This window comes from Pelobates fuscus, chromosome 7 (assembly GCF_036172605.1).
Source record: "Pelobates fuscus isolate aPelFus1 chromosome 7, aPelFus1.pri, whole genome shotgun sequence".
Classification (NCBI taxonomy): Eukaryota; Metazoa; Chordata; class Amphibia; order Anura; family Pelobatidae; genus Pelobates; species Pelobates fuscus.
In genome coordinates, this window is record NC_086323.1 from 13,546,381 (window position 1) to 13,567,210 (window position 20,830).

At 48.2% G+C, this 20,830-nt stretch overlaps 1 long non-coding RNA gene across 1 annotated transcript in view; it reads right to left on the reverse strand.

Annotated features, from left to right (window-relative positions):
• Nucleotides 1–20,140, reverse strand: part of LOC134568532 (uncharacterized) — a 65,059-nt gene extending 44,919 nt beyond the window's left edge. Inside the window, exons 1-2 of the long non-coding RNA XR_010084036.1 lie at nt 19,939–20,140; nt 18,843–18,993 (exon numbers count right to left, since the gene is read on the reverse strand). This is a non-coding gene — a long non-coding RNA (uncharacterized LOC134568532). The remainder of the gene's footprint in view (nt 1–18,842; nt 18,994–19,938) is intronic.
• Nucleotides 20,141–20,830: the final 690 nt, after the last annotated feature.

Consider the following 20,830-nt stretch of genomic DNA (forward strand, 5'->3'; position numbering starts at 1 on the left):
ATACAACCAAGCATTCTGCTAGCATTTCTTGCTGCTCTATTACATTGTCTGCCTACCTTTAAGTCCTCAGAAATAATCACCCCTAAATCCCTTTCCTCAGATGTTGAGGTTAGGACTCTATCAAATATTCTGTACTCTGCCCTTGGGTTTTTACGTCCAAGATGCATTATCTTGCACTTATCCACATTAAATGTCAGTTGCCACAACTTTGACCATTTTTCTAGTTTACCTAAATCATTTGCCATTTGGCTTATCCCTCCTGGAACATCAACCCTGTTACATATCTTAGTATCATCCGCAAAAAGACAGACCTTACCATCAAGACCTTCTGCAATATCACTAATAAAAATATTAAAGAGAATGGGTCCAAGTACAGATCCCTGAGGTAACCCACTGGTGACAAGCCCAGGCTTCGAATATACTCCATTGACTACAACCCTCTGTTGCCTGTCACTCAGCCACTGCCTTACCCATTCAACAATATTGGAATCCAAACTCAAAGATTGCAGTTTATTGATAAGCCTTCTATGTGCAACAGTGTCAAAAGCCTTACTGAAATCTAGGTAAGCAATGTCTACTGCACCACCCTGATCTATAATTTTAGTTACCCAATCAAAAAAATCAATAAGATTAGTTTGGCATGATCTCCGTGAAGTAAACCCATGTTGTCTCTGATCTTGAAATCCATGTGTTTTTAGATGTTCAACAATCCTATCCTTTAACATGGTTTCCATCACTTTCACACTACTGAAGTAAGGCTTACTTATAGTTGCCCGACTCCTCCCTATTACCTTTCTTGTGAATGGGCACAACATTTGCTAACTTCCAATCTTCTGGGACTACTCCTGTTAACAATGATTGGTTAAATAAATCTGTTAATGGTTTTGCTAGTACACCACTAAGCTCTTTTAATAGCTTTGGGTGTATTCCATCAGGTCCCATTGACTTATGTGTCTTTACTTTTGACAGTTGAAATAGAACCTCTTTCTCTGTAAACTCACGTGTAATAAATGACTCATTTATCCTTTTTTTTAACAGAGGTCCCTTTCCTTCATTTTCAGCTGTAAATACCGAACAAAAATATTCATTGAGGCAGTCAGCTAGACCTTTATCCTCATCTACATACCTTCCTTCTTTTGTTTTTAATCTAACTAATTCTTGTTTTACTTTTCTTTTCTCATTTATGTATCTAAAAAAAGTTTTGTCCCCCATTTTTACTGACTGTGCTATTTTCTCTTCTGTGTGTGATTTGGAAGCTCTTATAACTTGCTTAGCCTCTTTCTGCCTAATCTTATAGGTCATTCTGTCTTCCTCACTCTGGGTTTTTTTATAATTACTAAATGCTAACTTTTTGTTTTTTACTATTTTGGCCACATCTGCGGAGTACCACAGTGGTTTCTTGAATTTTTTGCTTTTACTGACAAGCCTAATGCAATTTTCTGTTGCCTTCAGTAGTGCAGCTTTTAAATAATCCCATTTCTTTTGGACTCCATTTAAGTTGCTCCAGTCTGACTCCTTTACACATATTCTAATTTTAGAAAAGTCTGTTTTTCTAAAGTCTAAAACTTTTGTTTTTGTGTGGTGTGACTCAGTCACTGTTCTTATATTAAACCACACTGACTGATGATCACTGGATCCTAAACTTTCACCTACAGTAATATCTGATACCAAATCTCCATTTGTTAACACTAAATCTAGTATGGCCTCTTTACGAGTTGGCTCCTCAACGACTTGTTTTAGAGACAATCCCAGTAGGGAGTTTAGAATATGTGTGCTTCTGGCACAAGTAGCTATTTTTGTTTTCCAATTCACATCAGGAAGATTAAAGTCACCCATGGTGATAACTTCCCCCTTCATTGTCATTTTAGCTATTTCTTCAACTAGTAGATTATCTAACTCTTCAATTTGTCCTGGGGGCCTATAAATCACACCTACACGAATTACTGTGTGATTACCAAATTCTAACGTAACCCAAATGGACTCTATGTTCGTCTCACTAACCTTTATTAGGCTAGATTTTATGCTATCCTTCACATACAGGGCCACCCCTCCTCCTTTCTTGCCTTCCCTGTCTTTTCTATATAAAGAGTACCCTGGTATTGCTATGTCCCAGTAATTTTTTTCATTATACGATGTCTCAGTAACAGCGACTAAATCTACACTATCAGTTGCCATTATTGCCACAAGTTCATGGATCTTATTCCCTAAACTGCGAGCATTTGTAGACATGACTCTAAGCTTATCATTTTTTAACACACTTGCTACAGGTACCTTCTGTCCTTGTTTTGGGGGACAATTGGATTGATGTTTTATCACCCTTTTGCCCCCCCCTCCTAGTTTAAATACATCCTAGCAAAACCTCTGAACTGCTCACTGAGAACATTTGTTCCCTTTTGAGAAAGATGTAAACCATCTTTTTTGTACAGTTTATTTCCATTCCAAACAGAGCTACCATGAGCAATAAAGCCAAATCCTTGCTCCCGACACCATTCACCAAGCCACAAGTTAAAGTCCCTAATACGCATCCGCCTGTCATTCTGAGTGTTATGCACAGGCAGAACTTCAGAGAATGACAGTGTGGAAGCAACCTGCCGTATATCATTGGCAAAAACACTAAAAACTTCCTTAACCTCTGAAACCTCATTGCAAGCCAAGTCATTTGTCCCTAAATGGACAAGTACATCCAATTCCCCTTCCTGCTTTGCTTGCTTAACAATATTACAGATACGTCTCCTGTCTCTGTGAGCAGTAGCTCCGGGAAGACACCTCACAAGACCACCATTGTCCATCTCCACACCTCTTATGATGGAATCCCCCAACAACAACTGCTTTCTATTAGGCCTCACCATAGTCTTCAAGCCTCTCTGCACACCACCACTAGCCTCAGTGCCTCTCTGCACAACACCACTGGCCTCAATGCCTCTCTCCACAACAGCACTAGCCTCAGTGCCTCTCTCCACAACACCTCTAGCCTCAGTGCCTCTCTCCACAACACCTCTAGCCTCAGTGCCTCTCTGCACAACACCTCTAGCCTCAGTGCCTCTCTCCACAACACCTCTAGCCTCAGTGCCTCTCTGCACAACACCTCTAGCCTCAGTGCCTCTCTGCACAACATCACTAGCCTCAGTGCCTCTCTGCACAACACCACTAGCCTCAGTGCCTCTCTGCACAACACCACTAGCCTCAGTGCCTCTCTGCACAACACCACTAGCCTCAGTGCCTCTCTGCACAACACCACTAGCCTCAGTGCCTCTCTGCACAACACCACTAGCCTCAGTGCCTCTCTGCACAACACCACTAGCCTCAGTGCCTCTCTACACAACACCACTAGCCTCAGTGCCTCTCTGCACAACACCACTAGCCTCAGTGCCTCTCTGCACAACACCACTAGCCTCAGTGCCTGTCTCCATGACACCATTTGTAACGGATCACCTGGCACCCCGACTTGGTACCTCCGTTAATGGATGCTCCTAGTGCTTCCTGAGGACTCCAAGCACTCTGGCAGACACCACAATCACCGAATCCGAGAAACTTTTAAATTCTCCCAAGCATATGAATGCTGTAGACCATTGAATAGGAACCATACGAATAGGCTTGTACTCCTAGCAGTCAACTGGAACAGCATGCAATAAATCCTTCCCCCAATAATGAGACGACACATCACTTTGAGGGTAAAACAGGAACTCTGGACTGGCTCATCCAGCCTGGCTTTTATTACAATAATACACACACAGTCCCCACCCAGGGGGAGGCATAACATACCCAATCACATACATGGTTCAGCCCACACATCTCCTCCCCTTAGATAATACTTAACCCAATTATACAGTACACACTTTTCCCCAATTCCTGGATGTACCCCAAAAACAGGGGGTACACCTTTAAATCCAGCATCGCTGGATAGCCCTTATTCAGGGGGGAAACATATCCAAAATTCAAGTCATTCGGATGAACAGTTCGGGAGATATGGGGGTCCAAAGATTTGACCGACCGCATGGGTAAAGTATCCGAAAACAGTTCCATGCATTTTGGCCCTGCGGTCGGTCACAGAAAAGGGAATGAAACAGACGAATTACTGGTGTTATAGAGACTAAGGGGGATTCGCATGAATCCCCTAGTTCGTGAGTTTCTTTCTACCGAACGGCGGGCCGTTCGGTAGTTTCCCCACGAAATCCTGGAAGTCTGGAGGTCTCAGCGGTGTTTGCCTAGTCGAGTGTCCGATTTTAGTTCCAGACGCTCGACGGCAAAACACCGCTGTTCGGTAGTTTAAGATGGCCGCCGCCACGTGTTCGGCTCCCGAATGGCGGCCACCCAGAGGACACAGACCACACTGCACTGATTGCCAATTACCCGTTTGCAACATTGTTGCAAACGGTAATTGGAGGCACACTCATTCCTGGGTGGTCTGGTTGTTCGATAGTTTCACTCAATATACTGAATGGAGTGATTCTACCGAACAATCAGATGAATGCTGCATACAAATCACCCAGGATAAACTTAACACATATATAAATACATATATAATATTACAGGCAGTACACTCGAATATGCTTCACAGTCTTAAAGGGACAGTAGTCCCAAAAGTCCCAATGTGTCCATAGATGCTGTTAAAAGGGCCAGTAGCAGCAATATACAGTATAACATTTAAATCTTTAAATGTACCAGTTTTCCAGGGGCCATAGTCAGCGGGTAAGTGGCAGGCAGCCAGGCCCCTCCAATGTCCAGTGGCGAGGTGGGTTCCGCCACACCATTACACTCTGAAAGTGCAGAAAACGAATTATGTAGAGCAACAGACTGTGCAATATGCCTTTTATCCACAACTCTAAGTCTACCAGATCCTACAGTAATCCATCTGCCATTCCTAGTATGTCTCTGTGGCAGTGGCTTTGCAGCAGTTCCAGCCTGAGTTTGTTTACCAGATAATTTACAAATCTCAGACTTCAAAAATACAATCTCCTGCCGCAAGATAGAGAACTGTCTACAGATTAGACAACAACTAAACCTCCAAAAAGTGGAACGCGAAACAAATGCATAGCAACTATTACACTGAACTAAGTCTGCCATTCCAATGAGATCAATTATTTAAATCAAACGAATCTTAACTTTTTATTTATCCTCCTGAATACCTCAGATTACCTCCAGAATATCTCCAACCACAGACACTTAGAAGCAACACTTAGATGAAGCAACCAAGCTCTATTAGCCAAGCTAATGACAACAGCCCTTATATACTCCTAAAATCACCTCCCACTAGGAATGTTTAACACCTGGGTAGGCCTCTGCTTATTAGCAAACAATAGCTAATTTACACAGCAATCAATAGCAAGTAGCTACCTAATCCAATCAAATGCCTTATAATTACCAACAGGAAATCAAACCTTGTGCAATCAGTAACCTTTTCCTACAGATGAATCTTACCTGTAACAGTAAAAAAGAAAACTCTTAGCACAACTCTTAGACAGTTGAAGCTTCTGTAAAACTCTCCAGAATATCTCCAACCACAGACACTTAGAAGCAACACTTAGATGAAGCAACCAAGCTCTATTAGCCAAGCTAATGTACAACAAGGAAAAGAAAGGCTGCGCCAAAAAAAATATATTATAGTTTTTAAATTATACATACTTTTATTTATTGTTTTATTTGCAATTGTAAATTCGATTTTGTATGTGTATAATGCATGATTCTGATTGGCCACTGACTAATGATGTCATTTTGGCGCCATTTTTAAAGTACTAATGTACCTATATATACTCTTTATGTGCCAGGTTTTATATTATTCCATTTTGATAAAGCCCCAGTGGTGAAACGCGTTAATGGTTTTAAAATATTGTGTAATTTATATAATAAATGTAAATATTTGTACCACTATCCTTTTACACACTATTTTTATGTTTTCCTGGCATTTTACTCTCCGCAGGAATTGTAGTGACCTCTCTGATTTTAAAATAAAAGCACAGCAACTCAGAGCCTACTTTAAAGCAAAAGGCTACCCGAATCGTTGCCTCAAGAAAGCATACAAAAGGGCACTTGAGACTCAGAGAGATGCACTTTTGAGGGATCGTCCTGAAACTGAGGGGACTAGAGGGGCTGGAACAATTCGCATGATTGCGACGTATGACGCTGGTTGGTCCGAAGTCAAAAGGTCCCTGGATAGGTTTTGGCCCATCTTATTGAACGATACACATCTCAAGAATGTCTTAGGCTCACATATTGATATCACGGCCAGAAGAGGACGTAATATCCGGGACATGTTGGTACCCAGTCACTTCTCTATCAGGCCACCTTCCCGAGCTACTTGGTTGGGTACCCCGCCTTGTGGCTCATATGGCTGCGGAAGGTGTGTAGCCTGTAGATACATATCTAGAGGGTCCAAAACTGTGAGTGACAGTGCAGGACAAGGTTCAATTGAGATAAAGAATTTCTTTAACTGTAACACCAAGGGCCTTGTGTACCTACTGTCATGCTCCTGTGGAGTTAAATACGTGGGCAAGACTTTAGGGCATTTAAGGTTAGAATCATGGAGCATGTACGGTCTCCAAGAAATCGCCTTGAAACACCTGTCTCGAGACACCTGAAAGAACACCATCATGGTGACTCCAATAATCTGAGGTTCTGTGGCTTGGAACTAGTTAAGAGGAACCTAAGACGGGGAGACTTCGACAGAGTCCTGAGACAGAGAGAGTCAAAATGGATATATAGACTAAAAACACTCCAACCTCGGGGTCTGAATGAAGGCTTCTCTTTTGCCCCATTTATTTGACCTCATTACTATTATATCCTTTTAAGTGTCCTACCTTGGGTTATCTAGCTCTATTTACTTTACTCTATTTTATTTTATTTTATTTTACTTCATCCCACTTATTTACTTTATCTATTTATGTACTTATTTCTTATTTCTTTTTTGCCTTATTATAATTATTCCCTTGTTTACATGAGGGTCTTACTTACCAGGCCTATGTTCTACTATATATACTACACCACTCTGTTTTTCAATCCATCGATCTGCTATTCCTTCTGACTTATGAAACATTTATTTATTTATTTTTCACTTTGTTTCCTTTCTTCTGAGGTTAATTCTCTCCACTCCTATTAACCCTCCCTTGACATGTGCACAGTCGTCCTTGTCGGCATATGCACAAAACCCCCCACCACATGCTTAGTTATAATAATGACACTGACACCTGGGTTTTGGCAAAATTATATCACAGCTTTTATTTATTAATTAACATAGAATTATAAAGGTCATTGTCACACAACAGGCCCACGTTGGCCTGCACAGTTTACCACATTATTTTACAATTTAACCCCTTGACAATGACCCACCCCAACGTAACATCATAACATAATACACCAACATTGTAACACATTAGCTTAACCTGAAACATGACCATTGCCACCGAAGGGCATCAACCATTGCCACCAAGGGCACCATCCATTGCCACCAAAGGGCACCACCAGTGTAGGGGCATACCGAGACACCCCTACACACCCTGGTTCGGAGCTACCTACGAGCTCGAACCTACCAAACCAGTCCAAAGGCCTACCTATTAGCCCTGAACTCCAAACTGTCCCCCCTCTCACTCTTTTCTCCCCCCAACTTTACTCTCCATCCCCCGCCACAGCTCAGAGCTCGACTCCTCGAGTTCCTGAGCGACACCCCCCCCCCCCCATGGAAATGATTGCCGGCTGGAGGCCCTCCTGGAAACCTAGCAGGAGAAAATCTAAGCCCACGTCTGAGAGGTGAACCCCATCCCGCCTGAAATAGCCTGGCAGCATATCCTCCAACTGTCTGTGCCTAACTACGACCCCCCCCACTCGCCTCACATATGCCGCCATGATTTTGTTGACCTTACCCTTAATTTTCGCCACCGCGGAGGGGTTCCGCGCGTGCCGCCAATAAAACCTCGGAACCATTTCCGACCACACCACTATAACCCCTGGCACTAACTCCTGCAACTTGTCTACATCCCTCTTCATACTTTCTAACAAAACTTTCTGCGGCAATGCCCCCACATCATTGCCTCCTGCATGCAGTACCACAATGTCCGGGACCTGGCCCAACAAAATTTTTTGAAATACCTCCCCACAAATAGCATTCCAACCCCAACCCCGGTATCCAAACCACCGGAGTTGCACCACAGATCTTGGAAAGCCCAGCTGTAGACCCCGATGTCGAACTGCAGCTCTCCGATGTGCCCAGTAAATATATGAGTGGCCAACCACCCATGCCGTCCAACCTGTAAAACATAAAACACAATTCCAACCGTGACACAACATTTACATAACAAGCCCTCTGAACCACCCATAGGCCTCACACTAACTTGTCTGGCCTAACATACGACCTGAACCGCAGGGACTCCCACCTGCCGATCCTTTTCACCCTATCATCACCCAACCCCAGCCTCGCCGCTTCCGTAGCCGCACCAATCCTGAAGGAATGGGTCCCAAACTGCCTTGGGTCCACTCCCAACTTGTCCAAAACCTTCCGCATCACTTTGAGGAACTGGAACTTCGACAGCGAAGAACCATCCTCGTGTCGAAAATACGAACCTCCGGCCGTTGCCCGGACTCCGTGGAAGGCCGTGGCGCACTTGACTGGGCACGTGCCCCCACCCGGGAGCTCCCGCAGCGTAACCAAGGTCCCCTTACCCATCATGTCCGTTTTGGACCGCCTCAGATTGATCACCACCTTGTCACTCCACACCTCCACATCCGCTGCCTGAAGCCCCCCCGCCCCTTGGCGGTTGCTGCTGACCAGCTCGCTGATCCGAAACGCCCCGAAAAAGGCGAAACTAAAAACCACTGAGAACAACAGAACTTCGTAACTCGAAAAACATACACCGGGCAAGGCCCCCACAATCCGTTGCAGCAGCGCAAACGACACCGGCCTCCTGGAGTCCACCGACACTTTCCCCCTCCTGAGCCCTTTCAGTGCCTGCCTCACCAGAAAGTGTTTCGTGGCGTCCTCCCAACCATTGAATTTAAACAAGAAAGCTAACGCAGCCAGCTTGCGCCCTATCACCGCTGCTGAAGATCCTTTTGCAACCGATCTACACACAAGCCACAACAGCGTGTCCAACCGGCCCTCCCGCGAGGGCTGGCCCCCCGACTGTTGCACCAAGTCCTCCCATTCCCCCCACACATTACTGTAAGCCGTCCATGTAGCGGGGGCCAGGGAGTCCCGTATCAGTCCACCAAGCATGATGTCCCGAGCCGCCACATCTCTTCCGGGCAAGACATCCCCTCCTCCTGTGTGCCCGGCGCCGCCTGCCGAAACCTCTGCGAACGAGATAACGCATCGGCAATCACATTCAACAGACCGGGCACATGCCGGGCCCTAAAAACAATATTGAAATGCATACACAATAATACGAAACGGCGGAGAAGCCGAACCACCGGGATAGAGGACGCTGACAGCCCATTCACTGCGTCCACCACTGCCATATTGTCCGAAAAGAAAACGACCTTCTTGTCCCTCAACTGCGGACCCCATAGTGACAGTGCTACGACCAGCGGGAATAACTCGAGGAACGCCAAGTTGCGGATCAGCGGGCTGACCCTCCACTCCATTGGCCAAGTCCCCGCGCACCATTGCCCGGAGAAGTAGGCCCCAAACCCAACGCTACCTGAAGCGTCCGTGAACAGCTCCAGTTCCTGAGAGGAAGCCACCGGCTCCCGAAAAAACACCTTCCCATTAAACTCCCGCAAGAATTCACCCCAGACCTCCAGGTCGGCCTTCATGGCCGCCGAGACCCGGATAAGGTGGTGCGGGAACGCCACCCCCGCTGTCGCCCGGGCCAGGAACCTGTTAAATACCCTGCCGACTGGGATCACCCGACAGGCGAAGTTAAGCCGGCCCAGCAGCGACTGAAGCGCCCGGAGCGTGACCTTCTTTGCTCCTCGCACCTCCGCCACTGCCTGCCGCAGCGCCACCAACTTATCCTGCGGCAGCCTACACTCCCCTTTGATCGAGTCGATCTCCAAGCCCAAGAAGCTCAAGCACGTCGTGGGACCCACCGTTTTGTCACCCGCCAGGGGGACTCCAATAACATGCGCCACCCATTCCAGAGTCCTCAATCCCCTCCTGCACTCCTCCGAACCGGGAGGCCCGACGCACAGGAAGTCATCCAGGTAATGGACCACCATCCTAGTGCCCGCTTCCAATTTCACCACCCATTCAAGGAACGTGCTAAACTTCTCAAAGTATGCGCACGATATCGAGCACCCCATGGGTAAACACAAGTCCACATAGTAAGCCCCCTCAAAATGACAACCCAGCAGGTGATGGCACTGCGGATGGATTGGTAAAAGGCGGAAAGCCGCCTCAATGTCCGCCTTAGCCAACAACGCCCCCCGTCCCGCTCGCTGCACCAGACTCACCGCCTGATCGAACGAAGCGTACGAAACCGAACAGAGGGCCTTGTCGATGTCGTCGTTGACCGACGACCCCTTGGGGTAGGACAGGTGATGTATCAAGCGGTACTTGCCGGGCTCCTTCTTAGGAACCACCCCCAACGGTGAAACCCGCAAATTAGGTAAGGGGGGCTCGCTGAACGGCCCCGCTACCCTTCCCAACTGCACCTCCTTAAGCAACTTTTCCCTAACCCCCCCGGGAAATTCCCCGGCCGACTTCAGATTGCGAAGCCGTGGCACCCCGTCCCGATCCCGGAACGGGATTACAAACCCCTTAGAGAACCCCTCTTCCAACAACCCAGCATCCGCCCTGTTAGCGTATTGCTTTAGCCAGGGCAGCATCGCGCCGACTTTCACTGGCGTTGCTCCCAGTGGCAGGGGACGCGGCCGAACCTCCGCCCGCTGCGGGAGCGGGCTTCCCCTTCTTAAAGCATCTGTGGAGGCCGTGAGTCCCTCCGCACCCTGAGCACTCGTGCTTAAAGCGACAGGTGGCCCCCCACTTACACTGCCCCTCGTTGAATGACCAACAGTAGCCCCGTTTTTGGTTGGCCGACACGGCGGTAGAAGCGCCCGTGCCGGCCCCGGACTGAAAGGGGGACGCTTTTTGCGCCATCATCAATTTAATCCAGAGCGGTAGGTCCATCTGGTCCCACCGCATCCCCGGATTAGCGGCCAAGCGCTGACGAAATTGCTCGTCGTACCGCCACCATGCTAGGCCCCCGTACGTCCTATACGCTTCCCAAACCCCGTCCAGGTAACAGAAGAGCTGCGAACAGCGCTCCGCCGCCTTCTCGCCCATCACGCTGGCCAAGATGCAAAAGGCTCTGAGCCAGTTCCCAAACGTTTTGGGAATCTTCCTGTACCTCCGTTTCTTTTCTTCCTCCTCCTTTTTTGCGTCTTTTTTATCCTCCTCCTTGAGGTCAATGTATTCCTCAAGGGGGAGAAGCGAAAAGAGCTCCACAAATTCACCTTTCCAGATCCTCTCCTTCACCTCGGGCTTGAGGTGACAGCCTAAAGGACCCGCAAACGAAACGTGGACGTTCTGTCTCGCCGCCTCAGGGACCCCCCCAAACAGATTCTCACCCTCGGTCCCTACACTGGAAGCCTCCGCCGCGGGGGTCACGCCCCCGCCCCCGTCTACACCGCCCCCGACCCCGGAAATCCCGGCTGGACTAGCCCCGAGGACCTTCCCTTGTGGAGCCCAAACCTGACTAAAATCCCCTTCCTTCCTATTCCCCTCACCCCAGGAATCAATCAACTGTCTAATGCCTTCTAAAAGCTCCCCCGACTGCTGAAATGACAGTGTCTCACCTTCCGAACCCCTTGCCGCCGAGGGCCGTGGAGTTGTCATCCGGCTCTGTGCGACCTGCCCCAAGCGTTCAGCTGCTCCGGGCCGTAGGCCTGTGGCGCTGGGTCTCACCCGGTCCACGGGCGACCTTGACGACTCCTGTCCTGCTGCCCGGTCCGCCTCGCCCGCCGGCGACCGTCTGGAAGTCCTCGCTGCGTAGGGTCGCGCCCCCTTGGCGGGTGACCGTCTGCGAGACCTGCAAGGAGAAGACGACATTTTGGGTAGGCTGGTCGTAGGAACCCTGCCCCGTCCTCCCTCCTCCTGGGACCAGTCACCCGACTCCCTTCTATTCGTCCGCCTTCGAGGGTTAAGAGCCTGCGCCGCAGTCCGCACTCCCTCCGAGGAACTCCCACTCTTGGAACTATCGTCCTGCAGCGTCCGCCCCCTACGCCTGGCGGGGGCAACCCACGCCGCCCTCGGGTGTGGACCTCCCCGCAGGGGCCCCTGCCGTCCGACTCTGATCCCCTCCGGTGGTCGCTCCGCGACCTGTGTCTCCTAGCTGCTTGCGCTCTGGCCCTGCGGGCCTGCCCTTTAGCGGGCGCCGATCTCCAGCGCTGTCCCTCGCTGGCGCTACCGTCCGTCAAGTCTCCGCTTTCCCGACCAGCCTGACTACGCCCCCGGCCTAGTCGCACGGGAGACCCTGGCGAAGCGCTGCGCTCCTGCCCTCTGACTGGGGACCCCCCATGGCGTCTCGCAGCGGTGGATCTGTCCTGTTCCCTCCGGGCCCTAGCAGTCCCCTGCTTACCACCTGCCACCCTACCGTCACCAACCATGCCAGTACCGGGACCCACCCCCGGGGTAGCCCGTGGGCTAGGAACTGAGGGGGCAGTAGCGTTGGAGGGCGACTCACCCGGGCGATGTGCAACCGTGGCTCCTGCTCCTCCAGCAGCACTTCCAGCACTCCCGGAACCAGCTGCCAAGCCTGCCGTACCGCTCCTCTTCCGCCCGCTGGCCTGCGCCTGCAATGGCCGCTTCCTCGAACTCCTGGCAACATCCAACACTTCTCCGCCCCTTCCTGTAAAAGAGGACACAAAAACCGAACGTTCGGCAGGTTTGCTGCCCCCACGTTCGGCAGCCGAACGGCCGGCAGTAGAGCTACCTCCACGCTCAACCCCCGAACGTTCGGCAGTGGACTCGCCTCCCCGTTCGGGAAACGACTGTTCGGCAGTATCAGCACCTCCACCTTCGTCTCCCGAACGTTCGGCAGTTTCGGCCCATTCGCCAGATCTCCTACCTCCACGTTCATCTCCCGAACGTTCGGCAGTTTCCGTCCGAACAGCGATCCGCCCACCTCCACGTTCGCTCCCTGAACGTTCGGCAGTTTCCGACTCGGTACCTGAACCCGCGGCCTGCGACTCCGGCCTCGCCTGACGGCCGTTTCGAGCTGCCGTACCGCGACGACGTCCGCGGCCGGTTCCACCTGCGGCCTGCCCTCCAATCGCCTCACTGCCGCCCCGACGGCCTCTGGATGGGCTCCTCGGACGCCGGGAAGCTGGAACCACGCTGGGGCTCAGCCTCTGCGGAGGCCTCGTTCTCCTCACCGGCCTCTGACCCTGGGAGCTACCAGATCCGGACGGCAGAGCATCACCAAGACGGTCCCTCAGCCACTCGAGACCCCTCTCCTGCACAGCAGCCCTGACTCCTTCCAGCCAATCTTCCATCGTCCTGACAACCTGCAGAGGAGACAAAAGAAAACAAAGCCACACAAATCCTGCTACAACGAACAGGTAAGTGTAACTTTGGATTAACAGTGCCGTTAAACCTAAAATGGCCGCTACTTATACCCCCTTAGTAACTCCTCCCCACTCCATGTCCTTAGACCGGCCCCCAACTACTGACAACTAGCTGCCTGCCTCCTGGCAATGTCAAGGCCCATTCCCCTTAGCTGCGCTGCTCCATGGGCTTCATATCCTCCCACATGTGTTGATATGCCATTAACAGAAAAACTTGTGGAATTGTAAAAAAATGAGACTTCCCCCCCCCTCCACAAACTAGTGCCACTTATGGGTAGTGTGGATGGGAGTACCATTACACTACATATATACAGTGGCCCCTTATATTAATTTGCTGTGGATATGCCATCAATAAAAATAAAAATAAAAATATCTGTGGACAGTACAAAATGAGAATTCTTTTTACATATATACAGTGGCTCCTCATATTAAAATGGATGAAGGGTAATTCCCTCCAGTAATATACTGTTGGATGGAGGCATGTGTATATATATTTTGGTATACATATTTTTCTAATGGAAAGGGGGTTTCGTGTATGTATATATACATACACCACTGCCCACAAAAATTCAATTGGGGCTATAATCTATACCTAAGACTCATTGTAGAGTCAATTCCAAAGCTAAACTACCCTTCTACGAAGAGGAATCACGTCCTGAATTCTACTAAGCACAAATCCTAAGTGTGTGCGCATGCGCAAGCAATTTGCTACGGTCATGCGCACTTCATTCATGGACAGTGATTACACTCCTCGCTCAGCCGGGATCAGCTGTTTGGCGGAACACGTTCGAATCCCTCCTCCCGTGGACAGGTAGGAGGGTCCTTAGTGGTGTGGGTATTTAAGGAGCTAAGGGAGGCTGTCACACTGCCAGCTACCTGCCCTTGAGAAAGGCGGTTTTACCGCCGAAACGCGCGTTGGGCGACCTGAGCAGGACGACCTGTATTCACATCACCATTATTATTTGGCTATGACTTAATGTTTTTGGTCATGGCTTCTACTGACTGAGACTACAGCTAGCAGGATACCCCCACAAGAGATCTTTAACTTTAAACTATACTAAAGGGATTTATGACATATGTCAAGTGTAGTGACTGAGTCTGTTTTCTGTACAATGGACTCGGTTTAGACAGCACTTTCTTTAACCGATTTGTTTCCTCTATCTCTCATCTCCCTATCCTTTCGATTTAACTTCTACTAGACTTAATATCAGGAGGTTTTTCTCCTTACTACTGGAAGTCAATGTTCAATTAGGGATCTGTTGGAAGAGTTTTTCTGTGCTTATGTCATTTATTTAATTATTATTATTTTTTATTTCCTTTTTTCCCTACTTGATCCATGCAAAGGGGAGATCTCCTGCTATATATTATAATTAACCACTAACAGGCTGGTTTTCCTTGATACACAATTTTTTGTCAGTGTGCTCAATTGTCTCACTTAATTATACAAGAGTGGTACTACTCTGATATACTGTGACATATTTGTATTGAGCTGCACTGCTCTGATATATTGTGACTTATCTGCTTACACAAGGAAAATGCTTGAATACTTTACCAGTTAGATGTTTAGTCTCTAGTCTTTGTTTTATTTTTCACCACTTATGGTATATGAGGGTGTGTGTTGTTCACCAATTTTTGTGAGTGTGGTGGAGATTTATATTATTATTATCATAATTATTATTTTTTTTTTTTTGTTTCAATAAAGGTTGTCAGTTTTTAAGCTTGTACTATTGGATATCTATCAAGGGGTAGTAGTGGTGAGGTGGAGCACCCCGGTAATACGAGGAGCTCTCCTCATTACTTCTCCTGTCCATTTTACTCAATTTATCCTGAGGTGGGGATTATACCACCAACGCTACTTCCAGAGTGCAGTGTGGTCTGCACTCTATTCGTGAGTATATTTTATTCTATTTTATTCACTATCACATTATATCATCAGAGAGCACTATTTGCTGTTTTTATCTCCCTCTTCTCCTGAGAATTGGACAAACCCCCTGAGGACAAGCATCGACATATCCTTTAGGCGGGGATTATTACGCTGTATGCCTATTATACCTGAGCTGGCCATAGCTCATCTAAATGTGAGTGTAATACATATATTTTAATTTATGTTATATTTACTTTATACACTCCGCACGATTGGTCCTCTCTTCTTGTGTCTTCCATATCACGAGACGGTTTGAACTACTATAAACAAGAGAAGATACTCTACCAGCGGAATCAGTGACTATATCCATTTTACCTTCTGATATTTATTGGAACTTACCTATTTTTATACTTATTTTTAATTGATTCATTTTTATTCTTCCTATAATATATTTTTTATATTTTATTTATTTTTTATTTTTATTTTTGGCGCATCCTTTCTTTTCCTTGTTGTACATCATCACATACACTTTAAGTACATATATAGCATTCACAGCTATTATGCCATGTCACAGATTTCCTTATTTTTTCGCAATACTATATAAGTAGTGTATGGTGTATGCTATTATATGTAAGCATTCACATATATTTATGTTTGTGTATAGCGTCGCCATGGTAACGACGTTGTTTTCATGTTGCCTCGTCATGATAATGGGAGGAGCTATCTTCACACAGGTGCCCATACTTTGGCAAGCTGCCTGTAGTAAATATATAAATATATAAGTCATGCCGATATAGGCTGCTGCCCACAGTTTGAATGTGGCAATAACCTTACTACAAGGTATGGAGATAGTTTATCTCCCCACACGGCTAAATTGCGAATTCAACTTCAAAACGGGTTACCATGGTTATGGTGGGACACAAGCGCAACGACATCACGTAAGTGGGAGGAGCTTACTTTGCACATGCGCACAGTATCTGGCAGGACGCCGATCTATACACACAACACCTGGGGTGAGTTCATTTACACTTTATTGCAATTGATTGTTTCTTATAAATGCAATGTTATTTTTAAGTCTGTATTAGTCTGATGAAAGTCCACAAGAGGTACTGAGATAGTTAGATACCGTATATACTCGAGTATAAGACAAGTTTTTCGGCACATTTTTTGTGCTGAAAAAGCCCCACTCGACTTATACTCAAGTCAATGTCTGTATTATGGAAACTTACATTGCCATAATACAGACCAGGACTGCCGGGCTCATTACAAGCCCGGCGGTCCTGTTGGGGGCTGGCAGAGAGCTGTAACTTACCTTTCCTGCAGCTCCTGTCAGCTCCCTTCTCCTGCGTTCCGGTCAGCTCCCCTGTCAGCTCCCACTGTAAGTCTCGCGAGAGCTGCGGGGTCAGAGCGTTGCCACGGGTTACCGTGGCAACGCTCTGCGCTGCAGTCACACTGCGAGACTTACAGTGGAGGAGAAGGGAGCTGACCGGAACGGAGAAGAAGGGAGCTGACAGGAGCTGCAGGAAAGGTAAGTTACAGCTTGCTGCCAGCCCCCCTCCTACACAGCCCATCCACTGGACCACCAGGGAATGAAAGCCCCCTCCCTGGCCAGCTAACAAGCAGGGAGGGGGGACGAAAATAAATAAATAAAAATTTAAATAATACAAAATAAAATAAAAATATTAATAATATAAAAAATTATAATAATAATAATTAAAAAAAAATTATCAGTAGCTGCTGCATTTCCCACCCTAGTCTTATACTCGAGTCAATAAGTTTTCCCACTTTTTGGGGGTAAAATCTCGACTTATATTTGGGTCGACTTATACTCGAGTATATATGGTAGATAGATAGCTGGATAGATAGATAGGTACCCAGACAGAGACTCAGTCAGACAGACATAGATACATATATAGACATACAGATGTGCTCAAAAGTTTGAACACCCTGGCAGAACTGTGACATTTTGGCATTGCTTTTGAAAATATGACTGATCATGAAAAAATGTCTTTCACTGAAGGATAGTGATCATATGACGCCATTTATTATCACATAGTTGTATGGCTCCTTTTTAAATCATAATGATAACAGAAATCACTCAAATTGCCCTGTTCAAAAGTTTACATATCCTTGAATGTTTGGCCTTGTTACAGACACACAAGGTTAAAATGTCAATAAGAGGTTAATTTCTACACCTGTGGCTTTTTAAATTGCTATTAGTGTCTGTGTATAAACTGTCAATAATTTTGTTAGCTCTCGCGTGGATGCACTGAGCAGGCTAGATACTGAGCCATGGGGAGCAACTGTCAAAAGACCTGCATAACAAGGTAATGGAACTTTATACAGATGTAAAAGGATATAAAAAGATATCTAAAGCCTTGAAAATGCCTGCCAGTACTGTTCAATCCCTTATTAAGAAGTGGAAAATTCAGGGATCTCTTGATACCAAACCAAACTTAGGTAGACCAAGAAAGATTTCAGCCACAACTGCCAGAAGAATTGTTCGGGATACAAAGAAAAACTCACAGGTAACCTCAGGAGAAATACAGACTGCTCTGGAAAAAGACGGTGTGGTTGTTTCAAGGAGCACGATATGCTGATACTTGAAAAAAATTAGCTGCATGGTTGAGCTGCCAGAAAGAAGCCTTTACTATGGCAATGCCACAAAAAAGCCTGGTTACAATATGCCCGACAATACCTTGATATGCCTCACAGCTTCGAGCACTCTGTAATTTGGAGTGAAGAGACCAAAATAGAGATTTATGGTCACAACAATAAGCGCTATGTTTGGAGAGGGGTCAACAAGGTCTATAGTGAAAAGAATACCATCCCCACTGTGAAGCATTTGGGGTTGTGTGAGCTCTAAAGGCACAAGGAATCTTGTGAAAATTTATGCCAAAATGAATGCAGCATGTTATCAGAAAATGCTGGCAGACAATTTGCATTCTTCTGCACGAAGGCTGCGCATGGGTCGCTCTTCGACTTTCCAGCATTACAATGACCCTAAGCACAAGGCCAAGTTGACCCTCCAGTGGTTACAGCAAAAAAGGAGACGGTTCTGGAGTGACCGTCACATTTTCCTGACCTTAATATCATCGAGCCAGTCTGGGGAGATCTCAAACATGTGGTTCATGCAAGACGACCGAAGACTTTGCATGTCCTGGAGGCATTTTGCCAAGACGAATAGGCAGCTATATCACCTGCAAGAATTTGGGGCCTCAAAGACAACTATTACAAAAGACTGCACGCTGTCATTGATGCTAAAGGGGGCAATACACAGTATTGAGTACCAAGGGTATTCAGACTTTTAAAAAGGGGTAATTTCATTTTTTTCTTTGTTGCCATGTTTAGGCCCTGGGGAGATAGCGCAGCTAAGCGGACAAGGGCACATGTAGGAGTGTGGGGATAGATGCATGGGATTAGTTGGGAAAGAGTGTGTGGGTGGGATTATGTTCTGTGTAAGTTAGTGTGGGGGAGGTCTTACCTCAGTGCCACTTGGCATTCGGGCCAGCAAACAGCTTCCTGTCCTCCTGCTCCTGTTTGCCTGGGCCTGCAGATTTACACAGCTTGAGGGATGGAGGTTGAGGCTTTCTGGCTTCCCTCAGGGCTGCTGCAGCGTGGATGGTGGCCGGCAACTGTGGGGGAGATTTGGGCACATTAATGGCTACCGCTGTGGGCCCCCCCCGCGGCCTACCTTCCCCTGGAGCACCCCCTGTGGTCTCCCCTGCGCTTCCCCTGAGGTCCCTGCCCCTGGGGGCCGCTCCAGCACTGGCTGGCGTTCCCGCCGGCCTGCCAGGCTCTCCCCAGGTCATACTCCTCAGGCCCGGTTGAGGACTTGGAGCCCCAGACACGCGGCCTACCACTAGTGGCCATGATTTGCGGCCTTCTGTGGCCGCGCGCATGGCACGGCCTTCTGCCATGAGGCCTGCCACTGCTGCGCGGCCTGCAGCCTCCTTTGCCTTCCACAGCCGCGCGGCCTAATACTACAAGGCCGGGGATGCGGCCTGGTACCGCCGCACGGCCTCCTAGTGCGGCTGCGCGTGGCCTACCCATGTTTCACCATCCACCCCGGCCGCCGGCGCTGGATCTCGGGCCGGGCGGTGGGCAGCGGACGCAGCTCTCCGGGCGGCGGGTGGCCATCCGGCAATGGTCCAGGTCCCCCCGTGGCCGGAGGGGATGTAGGGCGGTGAGTAGGCCCTCGTGGGCCGCGCGGGGTACCATGGTACCGCCATTGGGGGTCTGGGAGGGGGGTCCCCTTGCCCGTCGGGAGCCTCCTCTGCCAGTGAGGAAGCTACCCAGGGCTCTTTCTCCCCTCTTTCCCCATGCTCGTTTGTTTTCTTCTTCCAAGCTTACCCTGTCCTGGGCCCCCTGGTACCCATCCTCCTGCCCGGTTTCTGTTTCCCCCCCCTTCCCCCTCTCTGGTGGGCCTCCCCCTCCTCTCCCATCCTTTTCTCCACCTCCTGTCTTTTCTCCCCCCCCCCCCGGGTCTCCATCCCTTCCTGTCTGCCCCCCCTATGTTCTCCCCACCCCCCTCTACCTAGCATGGACCTCCCCCCCCCCCCCCCCTGCAGGTCACTTACCTCGGCCATCTCCTTTTGGGTGTGGGCTCTCCTCTTCTCCACTGCTCTCTTCTCAGGCATCTGCTGCAGTTCATGGACCCGTCCAGCAGGTGGTGCCTGGACCACAGTTGATGTCTTCTGTGGATGCTGGTACTGCTGTTTCTTTGCCTCAGCCTTCTGTGAGCGCAGTGCCGGGCTTGGATCGCCAGGCTGGTGAGTACACTTCCCCCCTCTTTTTTAGCGCTTTGTGTGTGTACTTTGTTCCTTCTTTTATTCGGTCTAGTCCTCTTAGCACAAAAAAAATAAATAAATGAAAAAAAAAAAGTAACTTACAGAACAGATACATTTTGTAAATTACCAAATGGAATGGATTACATAAAAAAAAAAATATATATATATATATAAAAATAAATAAATAAATGTTAAAGCGTGAATACAATGTCAAGTACAAGGAGAAGAATAAACAAAGCAAAAAAAAAAATAAAGAAAAAAGAAAGAAAACAGAACTAAACTGAAATAGAATCCCCCCCCCAAAAAATTAAACTAAATTGGGTACATGGACGCCGCTTCCCCCCCCCTTCATTTTCAGTATGTATCATATGTTTAAGTACGCTTTCCTGCAGCGTCCGGCGCAGCTGATAGCGCCGGCGATGCCTCCCAGGTTCACGTGACTCTGGGTGTTGCTGAGCTAATATGGCCCGCTTGACTTGCGCGCAATACTAGGGAGCAGATGGGGGAAGAGGCTTTTATTGCGGGTATGTTCCCTCCTGCCATGGGGGTCCCTTCACTAGGAAGGAAATTGGGGGCTCCGGGTGGGTCGTGGGGAGCATGCTGTGGTCGGTTACACCCCATGGCGCATATTCGGTTGCGCCCCGTGTTCTGGATAGCATGGTCGGTGAGAGGGCTCCCCGAG